The sequence below is a fragment of the Prunus avium genome, chromosome 4, assembly GCF_965620075.1.
Source record: "Prunus avium chromosome 4, drPruAviu1.hap1.1, whole genome shotgun sequence".
Taxonomy (NCBI): Eukaryota; Viridiplantae; Streptophyta; class Magnoliopsida; order Rosales; family Rosaceae; genus Prunus; species Prunus avium.
In genome coordinates, this window is record NC_142287.1 from 2,924,724 (window position 1) to 2,947,678 (window position 22,955).

Below are 22,955 nucleotides of genomic sequence, written 5' to 3' on the forward strand. Positions count from 1 at the left end.
GGTGTATTCCATACTTCTAGGGATTGGATTTCACTTAAAACTCACCAAATGACCCCTCCCACCATATTATGATGTTGCCCAAGTTTGGGACTCGATCCAAAATCCATAGGTGTGAGAAATTGGACAATTCAAGTTCAACGGCAGTTCGTTCCTAATTGAAGTGATTTGTGTATTCCATAGTTCTAGCGATTGGATTTCAGTCAAAACTCACCAAAAGACTCCTCAAACCATGTTATGATGTTGGCCAAGTTTTGGGCTTGATCCGAAATCAATAAGTGTTCCAAATTGGACAATTCAAGTTCAACGGCAGTTCGTTCGTAATTGGAGTGGTTGGTGTATTCCATACTTCTAGCGATTGTATTTCACTCAAAACTCACCCAATGACTCCTCCCACCATATTATGAAGTTGCCCAAGTTTGTTCCCGATCCGAAATCAATAGGTGTTCCAAATTGGACAATTCAAGTTCAACGGCAGTTCGTTCCTAACTGGAGTGGTTGGTGTATTCCATACTTCTAGCGATTGGATTTCACTCAAAACTCACCTAATGACTCCTCCCACCATATTATGTTGTTGCCCAAGTTTTGGAATCGATCCGAAATCAATAGGTGTTCCAAATTGGACAATTCAAGATCAACGGCAGTTCGTTCCGAATTGGAGTGGTTGGTGTATTCCATACTTCTAGCGATTGGATTTCACTCAAAACTCACCAAATGACTCCTCAAACCATATTATGATGTTGCCCAAGTTTTGGGCTCGATCCGAAATCAAGAGGTGTCAAAAATTGGACAATTAAAACTGAACGGCAGTTCGTTCCTAATTGGAGTGGTTGGTGTATTTCATACTTCTAGCGATTGGATTTCACTCAAAACTCACCAAATGACTCCTCCCACCATATTATCATGTTGCCCAAGTTTGGGGTTCGATCCTAAATCAATAGGTGTGAGAAATTGCACAATTCAAGTTCAACGGCAGTTCGTTCCTAATGGGAGCGGTTGGTGTATTCCATAGTTCTATGGATTGGATTTCACTCAAAACTGACCAAATGACTCCTCCCACCATATTATGATGTTGCCAAAATTTTGGGCTCGATCCGAAATCAATAGGTGTTCCAACTTGGACAATTCAAGTTCAATGGCAGTTTGTTCCTAATTGGAGTGGTTGGTGTATTCCATACTTCTAGCGATTGGATTTCACTCAAAACTCAACAAATGACTCCGACCACCATATTATGACGATGCCCAAGTTTGGGGCTCGATCCGAAATCAATAGGTGTGAGAAATTGGACAATTCAAGTTCAACGGCAGTTCGTTCCTAATTGGAGTGGTTGGTGTATTCCATACTTCTAGCGATTGGATTTCACTCAAAACTCACCAAATCACTCCTCCCACCATATTATGTTGTTGCCCAAGTTTTGTGCTCGATCCGAAATCAATAGGTGTTCCAAATTGGAGAATTCAAGTTCAACGGCAGTTCGTTCCTAATTGGAGTGGTTGGTGTATTCCACACTTTTAGCTATTGGATTTCAGTCAAAACTCACCAAATGACTCCTCCCACCATATTACGATGTTGCCCAAGTTTGGGGCTCGATCCGAAATCAATAGGTGTTCCAAATTGGACAATTCAAGTTCAATGGCAGTTCGTTCCTAATTGGAGTGGTTGGTGTATTCCATACTTCTACCCACTTGATTTCACTCAAAACTCAACAAATGACTCCTACCACCATATTATGACGTTGCCCAAGTTTGGGGCTCGATCCGAAATCAATAGGTGTGAAAAATTGGACAATTCAAGTTCAACGGCAGTTCGTTCCTAATTGGAGTGGTTGGTGTATTCCATACTTCTAGCGATTGGATTTCACTCAAAACTCACGAAATGACTCCTCCCACCATATTATGTTGTTGCCCAAGTTTTGGGCTCGATTCGAAATCAATAGGTGTTCCAAATTGGACAATTCAAATTCTACGGCAGTTCGTTCCAAATTGGAGTGGTTGGTGTATTCCATACTTCTAGCGATTGGATTTCACTCAAAACTCACGAAATGACTCCTCCCACCATATTATGATGTTGCCGAAGTTTTGGACTCGATCCGAAATCAATAGGTGTGAGAAATTGGACAATTCAAGTTCAACGGCAGTTCGTTCCTAATGGGAGTGTTTGGTGTATTCCATACTCCTAGCGATTGGATTTCACTCAAAACTCACCAAATGACTCCTCCCACCATATTATGATGTTACCCAAGTTTTGGGATCGATCCGAAATCAATAGGTGTTCCAAATTGGACAATTCAAGTTCAACGGCAGTTCGTTCCTAATTGGAGTGGTTGGTGTATTCCATACTTCTAGCGATTGGATTTAACTCAAAACTCACGAAATGACTCCTCCCGCCATGTTATGATGTTGCCCAAGTTTTGGAATCGATCCGAAATCAATAGGTGTGAGAAATTGGACAATTCAAGTTCAACGGCAGTTCGTTCCTAATTGGAGTGGTTGGTGTATTCCATACTCCTAGCGATTGGATTTCACTCAAAACTCACCAAATGACTCCTCCCACCATATTATGATGTTGCCCAAGTTTTGGGCTCGATCCGAAATCAATAGGTGTGAGAAATTGGACAATTCAAGTTCATCGGCAGTTCGTTCCTAATTGGAGTGGTTGTTGTATTCTATACTTCTAGCGATTGGATTTCACTCAAAACTCACCAAATGACTCCTCCCACCATATTATGATGTTACCGAAGTTTTGGGCTCGATCCGAACTCAATAGGTGTGAGAAATTGGACAATTCAAGTTCAACGTCAGTTCGTTCCTAATTGGAGTTGTTGGTGTATTCCACACTTCTAGCGATTGGATTTCACTCAAAACTCACCAAATGACTCCTCCCACCATATTATGATGTTGCACAAGTTTGGGGTTCCATCCGAAATCAATAGGTGTTCCAAATTGGACAATTCAAGTTCAACGGCATGTCGTTCCCAATTGGAATGGTTGTTGTATTCCATACTTCTATCGATTGGATTTCACTCAAAACTCACCAAATGACTCCTCCCACCATATTATGATGTTGCCCAAGTTTTGGACTCGATCCGAAATCAATAGGTGTGAGAAATTGGACAATTCAAGTTCAACGGCAGTTCTTTCCTAATTGGAGTGGTTGGTGTATGTTCGTACCACTTTTACAAAAATCAAAGGAGATAGTATCGTATAGTAGTGTAGCTCGGAAGTCCGAGTGTCGTATCCACAGAGAGCAGTGTAAAGAAAATAACAGAGATGAAAAAGAACAAGTGTGATTGAGAGGTAGATTTATGCAAGATTTGATTTGGAGAAAATTTAATTGATTAAAACACTAAGGCATTGGGTTTCCACTTTTAACATAAGCATGCAACTCTTAATAATTTGATCCACAAAATATTTTCCATTGTAGTTGTTCAAAATAATTAAAGCTCTTTTTAATTTCCTTTAGAAGTATTCTAAGCATAACTTGTACCATTGGCAACAAACTATCAAAAAATAATCTTCATCAAAATTCTATTAATCTTTAGTAATTCTCTTCTCTTTTAAAAGCATGAAAGTTTTTACTACACTATGGGAAAAACATGATTGAACCCATGAAATAGATTATCAAACATTCATCAATTAATTAAAAAGAAAACTACAAATTCCATTTGAACAAAAACTACAAATTCACATTAAAGCTTAAGTTTGGATCAAACTAATAAAAATTACACACTTATATTAAAAGTTTCCTCCCTAGCCCTAGCTAGGGAGTTAGTTCCCCATAATAAAATAAAACTAAAAACAGAATTTAAGACTTAGAAATATGGAGGGAAAAGAGAAAAAGCTCAAGATTGTGGAGCTTGGTGTAGTTTTACAATGCCGTAGCTCCATATATTTATAGGAGGATGGGAGCAATATTCATGAATTTAATATGTCTTCCACTTGCCATCAAACCAATTGCCAAGTTGCTTCCTTTAATTAATTCATTGTGATGATGACTCCTTATCTAAATTCTTCAAAACTTTCTTCCACTTGAACACTTTGTCATGCATTTCCATACTTTCCTTCTTCTCATTGTCGGGTATCACTCTTGAATTTCTCCACACCACTCTCCACTTGCTTCTTCACTCCAAGCTTTTATCATTTCAAATAAGTACCCATCATTTTCAAATATATTCCTTAATCTTGGCCTAGTTCCTTGACTTTGGTTTTCACAAAGATCTTTGAGTCTTCTTATCAATTGCTCCACTTGCTCATCTCCCGTATCTTCTCATAAAAAAAACTGCAGCAACTTAGTTCAAATTGTAGCTAGATAACAACTCAAGCATCATCATTCTTCTTTGCATTCATTGGTTGCAAGTAGTCAATTTGAACTTCTCCTTCATTGTTTATTCATTCTTTCTTTATTTTTTCAATGATGGAAGCTTGCATGCATGTCCTAGAGCATAGATGAAATTGATTGCTTCTTCTTTTCATTTGGCATTGGTGGAAAACACTTAATATCTACAAATAACCACTCATTAAATATAAAACAAGATTGGAAAGAAAACAATATAAATACTCTAATAGATTTACATAATACAAAAGAAAATACTAACAAATATAAATTTAAGGATAAAACTTGTATTAATTTTGTGCTCATCAAATACCCCCAAACCTATATTTTGCTAGTCCTCGAGCAAAAGAAAATAAAAACTAAGTAGAAAAGAGAACTAAGCCACTTTCGCAGGGATCTCGATTGCATTTAGCATGTGCAACAAGCCTTTAAACCCCTAGGTTACCCTAGTGGACGAGTATAGTCTCGTGAGGGCTTTCAGTGATGATACCCACAAACATCGAAATGAGAGTTTAAAAATTTATGCTACAACAAAATTTGAAAATTTAAACAAATGCTTAACCATCATCAAAAGCTATTTGGATTGAAAATTCATGAACAATTTTTAAAAGAGCAAACATGCTTCAAATTAATCCCCACATAAAGTTTTGATCACTTATAATCATTTAGTAAATTTTTCATTTGTTTCCTTTGGTGTTTAAGTGAACCAACACATTTTAGAGACAAAAGTTAATTTCAATCATAGTAACCTCATTATTTCAATCATTATCAAAATTCAGTGCAAATAACTAACCAAAGCATATATATACAATTTTTTTTTTTTTGTTTTTTTTTGTTTTTTTTTTTTATTGTGACTGTGCAATGTTTAGTTCCATTAAGCTTTCTAATTAACCCATGTAGCGAGATTTAGGCCAACGACTCTCAAACCAAAGGTTTTAAGGCATTAGGTGTAGAAACACCCCTAAGGGCTTATTAACTCGAGTTAAAAAGGCTACAGAACTAAACTAGTCACAAAATGTATTTACCCCAAAACTTTACCGTTTGACGCGAACACTCGCTGCTGTTTAGGCAAGAGGCCCGGTTACTAAGTAAAACTCTGGATAAATTAACATCATTATTATTATTTTATTTATTTACTTATTTATTTTTTTACGCCAAGGTCAATCAAGAGCAATGTCTTCTAACTCTACTTAAAACAACAAAGTTAACTATAATTGATCTTTTCTTTCATTCTCACTAAAGTGTTGATGTGCATGTGAGAGTTCAAAGTATAACTCATGAATTATCCACTAAATAGAAATAAGTGAAAAAAAACTAAAATTATGGGTTTAAAATTTAATAATATGTTTCCAATCGTAAAAATCATTCATGAGTGTTAAATCTGATTTGATGATAGTAAGCATAAAAATCTAGAGATAACACCATTTTTATTTTTTAATTTTTTTTTTAATTTTTGGGTGAAATAAAATAATTTAAAAAAAAAAAACAAAACTTCTAAACCTTACCCCCAAACCTAAATCAAACATTGTCCTCAATGTTGAAGAATGTAGGTATCAACAAAGTTATAACAAGAAATGAAATGGAGTAAAGCAATTAAATAAAAGAACAAAAAAGAATTAAAATTAAAATTTAGTTGCAAAAATAATAAAAAATAAAAATAAAAATAAAGGAAAACAAAAATAACCAAACAAAACAGTAAACCCTAACAAACAGTTCTACGCAAACCGAAACCCAAAAGACGAAGAAGTCCAGCCCATTGGAACCTCCAAATCAATTGAAAACCCAATCCAAACGAAAGCCCAAATTTTTTTTTTTTTTTTTTTCGGAAAGAAAATAAACTAAGTTATAAAAGAAAAAGAAAAATAAACACATTTCCAAAATTTTAAATATATATATATATATAGAAAAACAAAAACAAAAACTGGAAAGGGAAGGTCACGGATAAAAGAAGGAAGGGATGTGTCGGCGTGCAGAGACAGCGTTCAATAATTAAGCAGAAAACACGGAAAGTGAAAGTGAAAGTAAAAGTGAAAGTGAAAGTAAAAAACATGAAGGTAAAAGAAAAAAAATTGTCTCCCCTCTAAAAACACGCGGCTGCAAAACGTTAGGGAATCCGAGAGAAACAAACGCAGAAGCCGAAGTCTATTTAACCCGTCTCTGTGGAGTTGAGCTTGCGTCTGTGTTTCATCCTGAAAACTCAGAGTAAAACATCAATAAGCAAGAAACACAAATCACAATGGCAACCTCACCCACTTCCCTCGATGATTTGAATCTAGAGTTGGCCCTTGCGCCATCAGTGGCTCAAGTAAGTGCTCCTCCTCAATCTGTCTTCCCAAACTCCACATATCATCATGGCTCGGCCTCAAACTTTGCTGAGGCAATGCCGAGAAGAGTAGTGCTGCCAGGAGGGATGACTGTTAGGAGACTCACACCGGCAGATCATCTGTACATGACACAGAGGTCAGACAAGGCCGCGGTGGAGGAGTCTCATGATTTAACTGTTCTCCACGCAACCTCCTCCACGAATCTGGGCATAAGATTACTGGCGAGGACGCGAGAGTGCGCAGTTCTGACCGAGGAAGTAGCCTCTTTGAAGGCTCAGGTGGCGGATTTGCAAAAGCGGCTCTACTGTGCCAACCAGCAAGTAGAAGCACTGTGGAAGAGAAACAATGATCATGCAGAGCTTTTGCAGATTCTACAAATAAGAGAAAATAGAGGCAATTAGTATGATGCCTCAGGTGGCTCAATATCTGGGAAGAAACATGTGATTTTTAAATATATGTATGCATTTTCACGTCTATGTATGTAATCACATGTTTATGAAATGAATAAGTATTCGAGCCAAATTTCCGTGTGTGCAATCAAGAAGCAATCTACTTCCCAAACTTAACAACAAATTAAATACATAAACAAGTAAAAGAAAGAAAGAAAGAATTACAGTAATAAAAGCAAAGAGAAACAAGAAATTCAGAATTGCCTTAGTTGGAGATCGGGTTCCGATCTGTTTATTTATTTATTTATTATTTTTATTTTTATTTTTTTACAGTACTTAAATAGAAAGATAATACCTGGAAAATATGCGTGTCAATCCCTTTGGTATTTATCCCGTACAGAATGAAAGACAAAAATAATAAATAAATAAAATCCAAGCAAAAAGAAATAAAGACCAAAATAAAACACACAAAAAGAAAACTAAAATCTATACAAATACAAAATAAACAGTCATAAAAAAAATACAAAAATAACCACACAAAGAAATAAGCAAAAATTATATTGTTTTTTTTTTAATTATTTTTTTATTTTTAACACTTTGTAAAAAATAACTTATTTTAAAAACACAAATATACAAGCAACTCACGGATGACCAGTTAAGGGCCTCAGAAAACACAGCCAGGGGATCCGGGAAGGTTGGAGGGGTCACAATGGTCCCGCTTAAAACCCAAACTTCTTAAACACCAAAGGTGTCGCCTATAGAACTCCTAGACACTGTATTGACGAAGACACTCACTGGAGTTACCAAAAGTCAGCTCATATGAAAAATCTTTTTTTTTTTTTTTTTTTTTTTTTTTTGTGTGTGGGTAATTTCTACAGCTTATGAATATCTAAAAAAACATAAATAGCACAAATAAATAATAAATACGAAACTAAAGATAGTCTGAGAATTCAATCCTGATAAACAGGATTCTCCAAGTGAATCGTGTCATCCTGCATAACAAAATTATCCAAAAATGGTTTAAGACGTTGACCATTAACTTTAAAAACATTACCATTTTTTGGATCCTCAATCTCCACTGCTCCAAAAGGAAAAACTCTTGTGACCACAAATGGACCTGTCCATCTGGAACGAAGTTTACCAGGAAAAATATGCAATCTCGAATTATATAAGAGAACTTTCTGTGATGGTTCAAAGTTTTTCCTCAAAATATTTCTATCATGAAAAACCTTCATTTTCTCTTTGTAAATTCGAGAGTTTTCGTAAGCATCATTCCTTAATTCTGCCAACTCATTCAACTGAAGCTTCCTATTTGAACTTGCATCATTTAAACCAAAATTAAACATTTTAATTGCCCAATATGCCTTATGTTCAAGTTCAACTGGTAAATGACAAGCCTTACCGTAGACAAGTCTGTAAGGTGACATCCCTAAGGGGGATTTGTATGCTGTACGGTATGCCCATAAAGCATCAATTAATCTCAAAGACCAATCTTTACGGTTAGGACTCACAGTTTTTTCCAAAATTTGTTTTATCTCCCGATTAGCAAGTTCAACTTGACCGCTTGTTTGTGGGTGATATGGGGTAGCGACTTTATGAGTGACACCATATTTTTTCATTAAAGCCTCAAAAGGTTTATTACAAAAGTGTTTTCCCCCATCACTTATAATAGCTCGAGGTGTTCCAAATCTTGCGAAAATATTTTCTTTTAAAAACCGCAAAACAGTTTTATGATCATTATGTCGACAAGGAACAGCCTCTACCCATTTAGAAACATAATCAATACCGACCAAGATATAAAGATATCCAAAAGAAATAGGGAAAGGACCCATAAAATCAATGCCCCAACAATCAAATATTTCAATTACCAAAATTGGGTTCAAAGGCATCATGTTTCTACGGGTAATTGCCCCCAACTTTTGACAACGGTCACAAGTTCGACAAAAAGAATTAGTGTCTTTAAAAAGCGTAGGCCAATAGAATCCACACTGCAAAATTTTTGCAGCGGTTTTCTTTACAGAAAAATGACCGCCACATGCTTCATTATGACAAAAAGAAATTACTGCATGGATTTCATTATCAGGTACACACCTTCTAATGATCTGATCAGGGCAATATTTAAACAGATAAGGGTCATCCCAAAAGAAATTTCGAACCTCTGTAAGAAATTTCCTCTTGTCTTGAGCAGTCCAATCAGATGGAATTTTACCTGTAGCAAGAAAATTAACAATGTTAGCAAACCAAGGTAATTCTGAAATAGCAAATAATTGCTCATCTGGAAAAGAATCATTAATTGGCAATGTTTCAATGATATCCTCAAAACTCAATCTAGACAAATGATCAGCCACTACATTTTCTACTCCCTTTTTATCTTTGATTGTGATGTCAAATTCTTGAAGTAGTAGGATCCACCTAATCAGTCGAGCTTTAGCATCTTTTTTTTCAAAAAGGTATTTTAAAGCTGCATGGTCAGTGAAAATAACAATAGGTGATCCAACTATATAAGAACGAAACTTATCCAAAGCAAATACCACAGCAAGGAGTTCTTTTTCAGTTGTAGAATAATTTATCTGAGCACTGTTCAAGGTTCTGCTTGCATAATGTATGACATGTGGCTTCTTATCCTTTCTTTGCCCCAAAACAGCTCCAACCGCGTAATCACTAGCATCACACATAATTTCAAAAGGTAAAGTCCAGTCAGGTGGTTGCATAATTGGAGCAGATGTGAGCATTTTAATTAATTTCTCAAAAGCCTTTTGACATGAATCAGACCACTCAAATTTACAATCTTTTAATAGGAGATTACACAAGGGTCTAGATATTGCACTAAAATTCTGAATAAATCTCCTATAAAAACCAGCATGACCTAAAAATGATCTGACATCTTTAACAGTTTTTGGAACTGGCAATTTTGAAATCAATTCAATTTTAGCTTTATCCACTGCAATTCCTTTAGATGAAACAATATGACCAAGAACAATTCCAGAAGAAACCATAAAATGACACTTCTCCCAATTTAAAACAAAGTTTTTCTCTTGGCATCGAACCAATACTTTTTCCAAATTACTCAAGCAATTATCAAAAGAATCACCAAAAACAGATATATCATCCATGAAAACTTCAAGAAATTGCTCAACCATATCACTGAAAATACTGATCATGCATCTTTGAAAAGTAGCTGGAGCATTACATAATCCGAAAGGCATTCTACGAAAAGCAAAAGTACCAAAAGGACATGTAAAAGTAGTTTTTTCTTGATCTTCAATGGCAATTTCAATTTGATAATAACCTGAGTATCCATCTAAGAAGCAATAAAATTCATGACCGGCTACCCTTTCTAAGATTTGATCAATAAAAGGTAAAGGGAAATGGTCTTTTCTAGTTGCAGAATTCAGCTTTCTATAATCAATGCACATACGCCAACTTGAAACCACTCTAGTAGGTATCAATTCATTTTTATCATTTTCAACCACAGTTATGCCAGATTTCTTAGGTACAACTTGAGTAGGACTTACCCATTTACTATCAGAGATGGAATAAATAATACCTGCATCTATTAATTTTAACACCTCAGTTTTAACAACATCTTTCATGATTGGGTTTAACCTACGTTGTGCCTCCCTAGAAAACTTGGCTTCATCCTCTAAAAATATTTTATGAGTACAAACAAGAGGACTAATTCCCTTAATGTCAGCAAGAGTCCAACCAATGGCAGATCTGTGAGAATTCAACACATTAAGTAACTTACCTTCTTGCAAAGAGTCAAGTTCAGAAGATATTACCACTGGAAAAGTGTTGTTGGACCCCAAGAAGGCATGTTTAAGTCCCATGGGTAAAGGCTTCAATTCTAGATTAGGAACTTCCACATTTGATGGCAATGTCTTTTCCTTTCGAGGTGGAAGCTTCTCAAACCTTGGAGTCCATTTATCAGCCTGTAAGGAATTAAACAACGAATTAAGATAAGCAATTTCTGGCTCCTCAAGTAATTCGGATTCTTTAGAATTCAATAAAAGAGTCTCAAAAGGTTCAGAAATACTAGTCTTCTCAAATTGATCCTGTACAAGAACTTCAATCAAGTTCACCACTCCACATTCATCATCTTCATAAGGTTTCCTGAAAACATTAAAAATGTTAATTTCCAATGTCATGTTACCAAAACTGAGTTTCATTATCCCACTCCTACAACTGATGTGTGCATCACATGTAGCAAGGAAGGGACGTCCTAAAATGACAGGAATTTCATTTTCAGAATGCAAAACAGGTTGTGTATCCAAAACAACAAAGTCAACAGGGTAGTAAAATTTGTCCACTTGGACCAATACATCCTCAATTACCCCTCTCGGCACTCGTACAGAACGATCAGCAAGTTGCAACTTCATTGTTGTGGGCTTCAATTCACCAAGACCTAACTGCAAATACACTGAATATGGCAACAAATTTACACTAGCCCCCAAATCAAGCAAAGCACAATTGATGTAATTTTTTCCAATTACACATGAAAGAGTGGGACTTCCTGGATCTTTGTATTTAGGAGGGACCTTATGTTGCAACAATGCACTCACATGTTCAGTCAAAAATGCAGTTTTCTTCACCTGATGCTTTCTTTTAAATGTGCACAGATCTTTTAAAAATTTAGCATAAGAAGGAATCTGTTTAATAGCATCTAACAGAGGAATATTAACTTTGACTTCTTTAAAAACATCCAAAATTTCATGATTTTGATTCAATTTCTTTGGAGGATTTAAAGCTTGGGGAAAAGGAGCAGGAAAATTATTTTCATTTAATTCACTCAATTTGGACTTGTTTAGTTCATCATTATTCTTAGATTTTTCAACTTCCTTTGGTGAAGGTGTTGTATCAATTATTTTACCACTTTTAAGAGCAATGACAGACTTAGCATGTTCAATTGAGGTTTCACACAAATTAACATTTTTTGGATTTGGTTGAGTTTGAGAAGGAAATTTCCCTTTTTCATTTATTGCAAAAGAATTTGTCAATTTAGAAATTTGGCTTTTAATTTCTTTATTTTCATCAACCATTTGACCAAACAAGGTATCATACCTTTGATTTTGCTTCTGTTGTTCCTGCATAAATGCTTGAAGAGTATCGCTCAAAGATGGTCTAGCATTAAATGTATTAGTTGTAGGAAATTGATGATTGAAAGAATTTCTCTCACTTACCTGAGGTTGTGAATCATTGCTCCAACGAAAATTTGGATGATTCCTTGTCGCTGGATTGTAAGTGTTGGAAAAAGGAGAATATTGTTGTTTGAAGTTTCCAACAGCAGCACAACGCTCCTCATAAGCTCCTTTCATTTCCTGAAAAATTGGGCAATTTTTAACAGTATGACCAATCTCATAACAAGAATCACATACTTGATTAACATCAGCTTGAAAAACAGGTTGAGGCAAATTTGATTTTTCCGTTTTCAAAGCAGCTATCTCTTTAGTCAAAACCTCAAATTTTAATTTCCAATCATCTTCTTCTTTTAATTGATAAATTCCTTTATTAGTAGAAGATGTGGCAATTCTTGACCGATCAGTGGTCTCAACTGGACTGGGGACAGTCCATTGATGAGCTTTTTCAGCAATTTCATCCAAAAATTCTAGGGCATCATCAGGGTCTTTTTGCATAAAATTTCCATTACACATTGACTCAACAAATTGGCGATCACGAGGGAGAAGTCCCTCATAGATATAACTAGCAAGACGCCAATTTTCAAAACCATGGTGTGGGCACAAATTCAAAAGCTCTTTAAATTTTTCCCAAGTTTGATACAAAGTTTCATTTTCCTTTTGAGAGAAATTTGAGATTCTTTTCTTAAGAGCAATCGTCTTGTGATTAGGAAAATACTTGTTAAAAAATGCTTGAGTCATTTCCCCCCAAGAACCTATGGATCTAGCCCTTAATGAATACAACCAACTTTTAGCCTTTTCTTTTAAGGAAAAAGGAAAAAATTTCAACCTTATGAAATTAAGCCTATCAAGTTGAACATTGTAAAAAGTGCCAATAGCCTCTTCAAATTCCCTAACATGCACATAAGGATTTTCACTTTCCATGCCATGAAAAATGGGAAGCAGTTGAATCATTCCAGGTTTGAAATCATAATTTGGCATGTTAGGTGGAAACATGATGCATGACGGATTTGGTGCACGAATAGGATGCAAAAATGTCTCTAAAGTTCTAGGTGCAACTACTTCTCTCATTTCATTATTCTCAATCTCATTATTTTCAATATGAGCATTAATTTCTTGTTCATTATTCGCAATTTCTTGTTCATCATTCACAATTGCTGCCATGCTTTCAGATTTGTTGGAATTTTCAGTTGAAGAAGTTGAAGCAGAATGTTCTAAATTAACAGTTTCAGACTTTTTGACAAACCTTCCTAGATGATCTCTAGGTCGCATAAAGAAAATAAATAGATAAACAAAAAATACAAATACAAATATATATTAACAATGAGATAAGTTTGGAAAGAGTGTACCAGATGTGAAGAATTTCACATAACCAGCAAACCTTTGACCAAGGGGATCTCTGCACTCTTTGACAAGCCGCTCCCCGGCAACGGCGCCAATTTGTTCGTACCACTTTTACAAAAATCAAAGGAGATAGTATCGTATAGTAGTGTAGCTCGGAAGTCCGAGTGTCGTATCCACAGAGAGCAGTGTAAAGAAAATAACAGAGATGAAAAAGAACAAGTGTGATTGAGAGGTAGATTTATGCAAGATTTGATTTGGAGAAAATTTAATTGATTAAAACACTAAGGCATTGGGTTTCCACTTTTAACATAAGCATGCAACTCTTAATAATTTGATCCACAAAATATTTTCCATTGTAGTTGTTCAAAATAATTAAAGCTCTTTTTAATTTCCTTTAGAAGTATTCTAAGCATAACTTGTACCATTGGCAACAAACTATCAAAAAATAATCTTCATCAAAATTCTATTAATCTTTAGTAATTCTCTTCTCTTTTAAAAGCATGAAAGTTTTTACTACACTATGGGAAAAACATGATTGAACCCATGAAATAGATTATCAAACATTCATCAATTAATTAAAAAGAAAACTACAAATTCCATTTGAACAAAAACTACAAATTCACATTAAAGCTTAAGTTTGGATCAAACTAATAAAAATTACACACTTATATTAAAAGTTTCCTCCCTAGCCCTAGCTAGGGAGTTAGTTCCCCATAATAAAATAAAACTAAAAACAGAATTTAAGACTTAGAAATATGGAGGGAAAAGAGAAAAAGCTCAAGATTGTGGAGCTTGGTGTAGTTTTACAATGCCGTAGCTCCATATATTTATAGGAGGATGGGAGCAATATTCATGAATTTAATATGTCTTCCACTTGCCATCAAACCAATTGCCAAGTTGCTTCCTTTAATTAATTCATTGTGATGATGACTCCTTATCTAAATTCTTCAAAACTTTCTTCCACTTGAACACTTTGTCATGCATTTCCATACTTTCCTTCTTCTCATTGTCGGGTATCACTCTTGAATTTCTCCACACCACTCTCCACTTGCTTCTTCACTCCAAGCTTTTATCATTTCAAATAAGTACCCATCATTTTCAAATATATTCCTTAATCTTGGCCTAGTTCCTTGACTTTGGTTTTCACAAAGATCTTTGAGTCTTCTTATCAATTGCTCCACTTGCTCATCTCCCGTATCTTCTCATAAAAAAAACTGCAGCAACTTAGTTCAAATTGTAGCTAGATAACAACTCAAGCATCATCATTCTTCTTTGCATTCATTGGTTGCAAGTAGTCAATTTGAACTTCTCCTTCATTGTTTATTCATTCTTTCTTTATTTTTTCAATGATGGAAGCTTGCATGCATGTCCTAGAGCATAGATGAAATTGATTGCTTCTTCTTTTCATTTGGCATTGGTGGAAAACACTTAATATCTACAAATAACCACTCATTAAATATAAAACAAGATTGGAAAGAAAACAATATAAATACTCTAATAGATTTACATAATACAAAAGAAAATACTAACAAATATAAATTTAAGGATAAAACTTGTATTAATTTTGTGCTCATCAGTGTATTCCATACTTCTAGCGATTGGATTTCACTCAAAACTCACGAAATGACTCCTCCCACCATATTATGATGTTGCCCAAGTTTTGGATTCGATCCGAAATCAATAGGTGTTCCAAATTGGACAATTCAAGTTCAACGGCAGTTCATTCCTAATTGGAGTGGTTGGTGTATTCCATACTTCTAGCGATTGAATTTCACTCAAAACTCACCAAACGACTCCTCCCACCATATTATGATGTTGCCCAAGTTTTGGAATCGATCCGAAATCAATAAGTGTGAGAAATTGGACAATTCAAGTTCAACGGCAGTTCGTTCCTAATGGGAGTGGTTGGTGTATTCCATACTTCTAGCGATTGGATTGCACTCAAAACTCACCAAATGACTCCTCCCACCATAGTATGATGTTGCCCAAGTTGGGGGCTCGATCCGAAATCAATAGGTGTTCCAAATTGGACAATTCAAGTTCAACGGCAGTTCGTTCCTAATTGGAGTGGTTGGTGTATTCCATACTTCTAGCAATTGGATTTCACTCAAAACTCACCAAATGACTCCTCCCACCATATTATGATGTTTCCTAGGTTTTGGGCTCGATCCGAAATCAATAGGTTTTCCAAATTGGACAATTGAAGTTCAACGGCAGTTCGTTCCTAATTGGAGTGGTTGGTGTATTCCATACTTCTAGCGATTGGATTTCACTCACAACTCAACAAATGTCTCCTCCGACCATATTATGATATTGCCCAAGTTTGGGGCTCGATCCGAAATCAATTGGTGTTCCAAATTGGACAATTCAAGTTCAACGGCAGTTCGTTCCTAATTGGAGTGGTTGGTGTATTGTTGTTAATAATATGTTAACTCGCAATTGTACGGGGCAATTAGTAGTATAGCAAGACAAGTACGAGGTCGTACCCACGAAGACTGAGAAGTTCAAATTAGTTATGTACTTTAGATTACCAAATTCAAGAAGTTAGGAAGTTAAATCTAAAACAGAATTTAAAGCAAGAGTGAGTTTGAAAACAAATGCAGCAAGATTAAAATGAACTTTGAAGTGAGAATGCTTGTGATTATAGAAAGAAATGAACAAACTGAAATTGCAACGGAAAGCAAGTAAACAAAAGTAACAAAGGGTGGTTTTGAAGGTTAAAACACAGGTTTGGAGACTAGGGCATTCGATTCACCATAACAATTCAATTCTGGGTTATAAAGATTCAAGTAACAAGTCTAATTCAGATTCAAAGATTGATTCTAGCTAAAGTATGATTAGGCCATGGTGTTTGGTCCTAACCTTGTGTTCCTAATTCCCTAATTTGATCATTTGTTGTCTAACCTAAAATTAAGCATTAGGAACCCATTAAGCATAGAAGAACATTTTAAACAACCAAGTATGTATCTAATCCCTGTTGTCGAATGTCCATACATACTCTTCCTATTCATAGTTCAATTCGAATTAAAGCATGGTGTATACTCTTAATTTAAACCAAGATAGTTAACAAACAAGTTCTAATGGTGATCAATCATTCAAACAAGCATGTTAACTTATAAGCATAATGAATAAGAACATGAATCATGAATCAAACTTGAAACTCCAAACTTATAAACCCAGAATATTCATGTTAGGTTACATCGAAGCCCTAGTTATGGATTTAGCTACTCATAATGGAAAAGAGACTTGAACAGAAATGAGAAAACATAATGAATGCAATAAGAGTAGAAAAACCCTTTTTCTGAAGTTCTTGTGGTGTCCAAGGCTTCTCCAAGTGTTTCCACTTCTAATGCTTCTCCAAGAGCTTCCCCACTTCTAGAAAGATGTATGAAGGATATGGAGGTGATTTGGGATGAGTTTGAGTGAGTGGTGATGGCTAAGGAAGATGAAATTCGTAGGGAAATGGAAGAGAAGAAAGCTGGAGTTGTTTTGGTGATTGTTGGAGTGTTTGGGATTGTGAGAGTGTTTGAGGATGGATGGAGTGAATTGTGGGGTTGTGAATCCCAGGATTTGTTGTGTCTTGAATGTGGAATGGATGTGGTATTTATAGGGAGAGGGGAGTGATAAATCTGAATTCAATATGGCTAATGCATACAACACTTGCATTATAAAAGATGAATTGGTTGATGCACTTCACTAATACATACAACACTTGCATTATAAAATCTGAATTGGTTGATGCACTTCACCAATAAATCCCACCAGCAGCCCTAGCTCATCTTCATGTCACCATGACAAAGCTTCCAACCAGCTACAATAGCTCATGCCTAGCTCACCATGACCAAGCTTCCAACCAGCTCATCCTCATGTCAGCATGACCAGCAACTTCAAGGGCTTACAACTTGGGCTTCTCTTAAGATGTCCATTGTGAAGTTTAGAATGTGTATGATCCAACCACACAAGTATTGGCCCAATCCAAGCTCGGAGGAGGAAGTTAAGGCGCAAAAAAATTGCTAACTCGTTTTGCTCGCTGACAAAAATCCATCCTGAGCATGGTTCAGTGTTTGCTAGGTTACGGACTCCAGAGTTATCCAATGGGGCTGAATTTTGGATATGTGATAGTACACACCCATTGGCACAACTGTCATGAAGAATGCGGCCTCATCCGAGCTGTGTAAGTTGCTGAAACAGATCTTGCAATGTGACCCACGAAACTGGACTGGCAAGGGGCTGTAGGAAAAATGAGTTTGTCTTTAAGCTCATCTTCCATTCATCCAAATTAGGCCTTAACATGCTTGAATTGCATGAATTATGCTCTCTTTCTCTATTGGCCTACAAAACACACAAATAGAGGCAAATAACTCAGAATTATAGGAAACTAAGCAAAAGAAGAAAGTAAATTGGGCATGTATATGTATGAAATTATGAGCTTAACATGTATTCCATACTTCTAGCGATAGGATTTCACTCAAAACTCACCAAATGACTCCTCCCACCATATTATGATGTTGCCCAAGTTTTGGGCTCGATCCGAACTCAATAGGTGTGAGAAATTGGACAATTCAAGTTCAACGGCAGTTCTTTCCTAATTGGAGTGGTTGGTGTATTCCATACTTCTAGTGATTGGATTTCACTCAAAACTCACCAAATGACTCGTCCCACCACATTATGATGTTGCCCAAGTTTTGGGCTCGATCTGAAATCAATAGGTGTTCCAAATTGGACAATTCAAGTTCAACGGCAGTTCGTTCCTAACTGGAGTGGTTGGTGTATTCCATACGTCTAGCGATTGGATTTCACTCAAAACTCCCCAAATAATTCCTCCCACCATATTATGATGTTGCCCAAGTTTTGGGCTCAATCCGAAATCAATAGGTGTGAGAAATTGCACAATTCAAGTTCAACGGCAGTTCGTTCCTAATCGGAGTGGTTGGTGTATTCCATACCTCTAGCGATTGGATTTCACTCAAAACTCACCAAATGACTCCTCCCACCATATTATGATGTTGCCCAAGTTTTGGGCTCGATCCGAAATCAATAGGTGTTCCAAATTGGACAATTCAAGTTCAACGGCAGTTCGTTCCTAATTGGAGTGGTTGGTGTATTCCAAACCTCTAGCGATTGGATTTCACTCAAAACTCACCAAATGACTCCTCCCACCATATTATGATGTTGCCCAAATTTTGGGCTCGATCCGAAATCAATAGGTGTTCCAAATTGGACAATTCAAGTTCAACGGCAGTTCGTTCCTAATTGGAGTGGTTGGTGTATTCCATATTTCCAGCGATTGGATTTCACTCAAAACTCACCAAATGACTCCTCCCACCATATTATGATGTTGCCAAAGTTTTGGGCTCGATCCGAACTCAATAGGTGTGAGAAATTGGACAATTCAAGTTCAACGGCAGTTCTTTCCTAATTGGAGTGGTTGGTGTATTCCATACTTCTCGCGATTGGATTTCACTCAAAACTCACCAAATGACTCCTCCCACCATATTATGATGTTGCCCAAGTTTTGGGCTCGATCCGAAATCAATAGGTGTTCCAAATTGGACAATTCAAGTTCAACGGCAGTTCGTTCCTAATTGGAGTGGTTGGTGTATTCCAAACCTCTAGCGATTGGATTTCACTCAAAACTCACCAAATGACTCCTCCCACCATATTATGATGTTGCCCAAATTTTGGGCTCGATCCGAAATCGATAGGTGTTCCAAATTGGACAATTCAAGTTCAACGGCAGTTCGTTCCTAATTGGAGTGGTTGGTGTATTCCATATTTCCAGCGATTGGATTTCACTCAAAACTCACCAAATGACTCCTCCCACCATATTATGATGTTGCCAAAGTTTTGGGCTCGATCCGAACTCAATAGGTGTGAGAAATTGGACAATTCAAGTTCAACGGCAGTTCTTTCCTAATTGGAGTGGTTGGTGTATTCCATACTTCTCGCGATTGGATTTCACTCAAAACTCACCAAATGACTCCTCCCACCATATTATGATGTTGCCCAAGTTTTGGGCTCTATCCGAAATCAATAGGTGTTCCAAATTGGACAATTCAAGTTCAACGGCAGTTCGTTCCTAATTGGAGTGGTTGGTGTATTCCATACTTCTAGCGATTGGATTTCACTCAAAACTCACCAATTGACTCCTCCCACCATATTACGTTGTTGCCCAAGTTTTGGGCTCGATCCGAAATCAATAGGTGTTCCAAATTGGACAATTCAAGTTCAACGGCAGTTCGTTCCTAACTGGAGTGGTTGGTGTATTCCATACGTCTAGCGATTGGATTTCACTCAAAACTCCCCAAATAATTCCTCCCACCATATTATGATGTTGCCCAAGTTTTGGGCTCAATCCGAAATCAATAGGTGTGAGAAATTGCACAATTCAAGTTCAACGGCAGTTCGTTCCTAATCGGAGTGGTTGGTGTATTCCATACCTCTAGCGATTGGATTTCACTCAAAACTCACCAAATGACTCCTCCCACCATATTATGATGTTGCCCAAGTTTTGGGCTCGATCCGAAATCAATAGGTGTTCCAAATTGGACAATTCAAGTTCAACGGCAGTTCGTTCCTAATTGGAGTGGTTGGTGTATTCCAAACCTCTAGCGATTGGATTTCACTCAAAACTCACCAAATGACTCCTCCCACCATATTATGATGTTGTCCAAGTTTGGGGCTCAATCCGAAATCAATAGGTGTCAGAAATTAGACAATTCAAGTTCAACGGCAGTTCGTTCCTAATTGGAGTGGTTGGTGTATTCCATACTTCTAGCGATTGGATTTCACTCAAAACTGACCAAATGACTCCTCCCACCATATTATGATGTTGCCCAAGTTTTGGGCTCGATCCGAAATCAATAGGTGTGAGAAATTGGACAATTCAAGTTCAACGGCAGTTCGTTCCTAATTGGAGGGGTTGGTGTATTCCATACTTCTAGCGATTGGATTTCACTCAAAACTCACCAAATGAGTCGTCCCACCACATTATGATGTTGCCCAAGTTTTGGGCTCGATCCGAAATCAATAAGTGTGAGAAATTGGACAATTTAAGTTCAATGGCAGTTCGTTCTTAATTGGAGTGGTTGGTGTATTCCATACTTCTACCGATTGGATTTGACTCAAAACTCACCAAATGACTCCTCCCACCATATGATGATGTTGCCCAAGTTTTGGGCTCGATCCGAAATCAATAGGTGTTCCAAATTGGACAATTCAAGTTCAACGGCAGTTCGTTCCTAATTGGAGTGGTTGGTTTATTCCATACTTCTAGCGATTGGATTTCACTCAAAACTCGCCAAATGACTCCCCCCACCATATTATGATCTTTCCCTAGTTTTGGGCTCGATCCGAACTCAATAGGTGTGAGAAATTGGACAATTCAAGTTCAATTACAGTTCTTTCCTAATTGGAGTGGTTGGTGTATTCCATACTTCTAGTGATTGGATTTCACTGAAAACTCACCAAATGACTCCTCCCACCATATTATGATGTTACAAATGTTTTGGGCTTGATCCGAAATCAATAGGTGTTTCAAATTGGACAATTCAAGTTCAACGGCAGTTCGTTCCTAATTGGAGTGGTTGGTGTATTCAATACTTCTAGCGATTGGATTTCACTCAAAACTCTCCAAATGACTCCTCCCACCATATTATGATGTTGCCCAAGTTCAGGGCTCGATCCGAAATCAATAGGTGTGAGAAATTGGACAATTCAATTCCAACGGCAGTTCGTTCCTAATTGGTGTGGTTGGTGTATTCCATACTTCTAGCGATTGGATTTCACTCAAAACTCACCAAATGACTCCTCCCACCATATTATGATGTTGCCCAAGTTTTGGGCTCGATCCGAAATGAATAGGTGTTCCAAATTGGACAATTCAAGTTCAACGGCAGTTCGTTCTTAATTGGACTGGTTGGTGTATTCCATACTTCTAGCGATTGGATTTCAGTCAAAACTCACCAAATGACTCCTCCCACCATCTTATGATGTTGCCCAAGTTTTGGGCTCGATCCGAAATAAATAGGTGTGAGAAATAGGACTATTCAAGTTCAACGGCAGTTCGTTCCTAATTGGAGTGGTTGGTGTATTCCATACTTCGAGTTATTGGATTTCACTCAAAACTCACCGAATGACTCCTCCCACCATATTATGATGTTGCCCAAGTTTCGGGCGTGATCCGAAATCAATAGGTGTGAAAAATTGGACAATTCAAGTTCAACGGCAGTTCGTTCCTAATTGGAGTGGTTGGTGTATTCCATACTTCTAGCGAATGGATTTCACTCAAAACTCAACAAATGACTCCTCCCACCATATTATGATGTTGCCCAAGTTTTGGGCTCGATCCGAAATCAATAGGTGTGAGAAATTGGACAATTCAAGTTCAACGGCAGTTCGTTCCTAATTGGAGTGGTTGGTGTATTCCATACTTCTAGCGATTGGATTTCACTCAAAACTAACCAAAAGAATCCTCCCACCATATTATGATGTTGCCCAAGTTTTGGGCTCGATTCGAAATCAATAGGTGTGAGAAATTGGACAATTCAAGTTCAACGGCAGTTCGTTCCTAATTGGAATGGTTGGTGTATTCCATACTTCTAGCGATTGGATTTCACTCAAAACTCACCAAATGACTCCTCCCACCATATTATGATGTTGCCCAAGTTTTTGGCTCGATCCGAAATCAATAGGTGTTCCAAATTGGACAATTCAAGTTCAACGGCAGTTCGTTCCTAATTGGAGTGGTTGGTGTATTCCATACTTCTAGTGATTGGATTTCCCTCAAAACTCACCAAAGGACTCCTCCCACCATATTATGATGTTTCCCAAGTTTTGGGCTCGATCCGAAATCGATAGGTGTTCCAAATTGGACAATTCAAGTTCAACGGCAGTTCGTTCCTAATTGGAGTGGTTTTTGTATTCCAAACTTCTAGCGATTGGATTTCACTCAAAACTCACCAACTGACTCCTCCCACCATATTATGATGTTGCCCAAGTTTTGGGCTCGATCCGAAATCAATAGGTGTTCCAAATTGGACAATTCAAGATCAACGGCAGTTCGTTCCTAATTGGAGTGGTTGGTGTATTTCATACTTCTAGCGATTGGGTTTCACTCAAAACTCACCAAATGACTCCCCCCACCATATTATGATGTTGCCCAAGTTTTGGGCTCGATCCGAAATCAATAGGTGTGAGAAACTGGACAATTCAAGTTCAACGGCAGTTCGTTCCTAATTGGAGTGGTTGGTGTATTCCATACTTCTAGCGATTGGATTTCACTCAAAACTCACCAAATGACTCCTCCCACCATATTATGATGTTGCCCAAGTTTTGGGCTCGATCCGAAATCAATAGGTGTTCCAAATTGGACAATTCAAGTTCAACTGCAGTTCGTTCCTAATTGGACTGGTTGGTGTATTCCATACTTCTA

General features: G+C 37.0%; 1 non-coding gene across 1 annotated transcript; it reads left to right on the forward strand.

Annotated features, from left to right (window-relative positions):
• The first annotated feature begins 12,764 nt into the window (after positions 1 to 12,764).
• Positions 12,765 to 12,871, forward strand: LOC148294701 (small nucleolar RNA R71). The gene has a single exon (XR_015835551.1). It is a non-coding gene; the product is annotated as a small nucleolar RNA R71 (small nucleolar RNA).
• Positions 12,872 to 22,955: the final 10,084 nt, after the last annotated feature.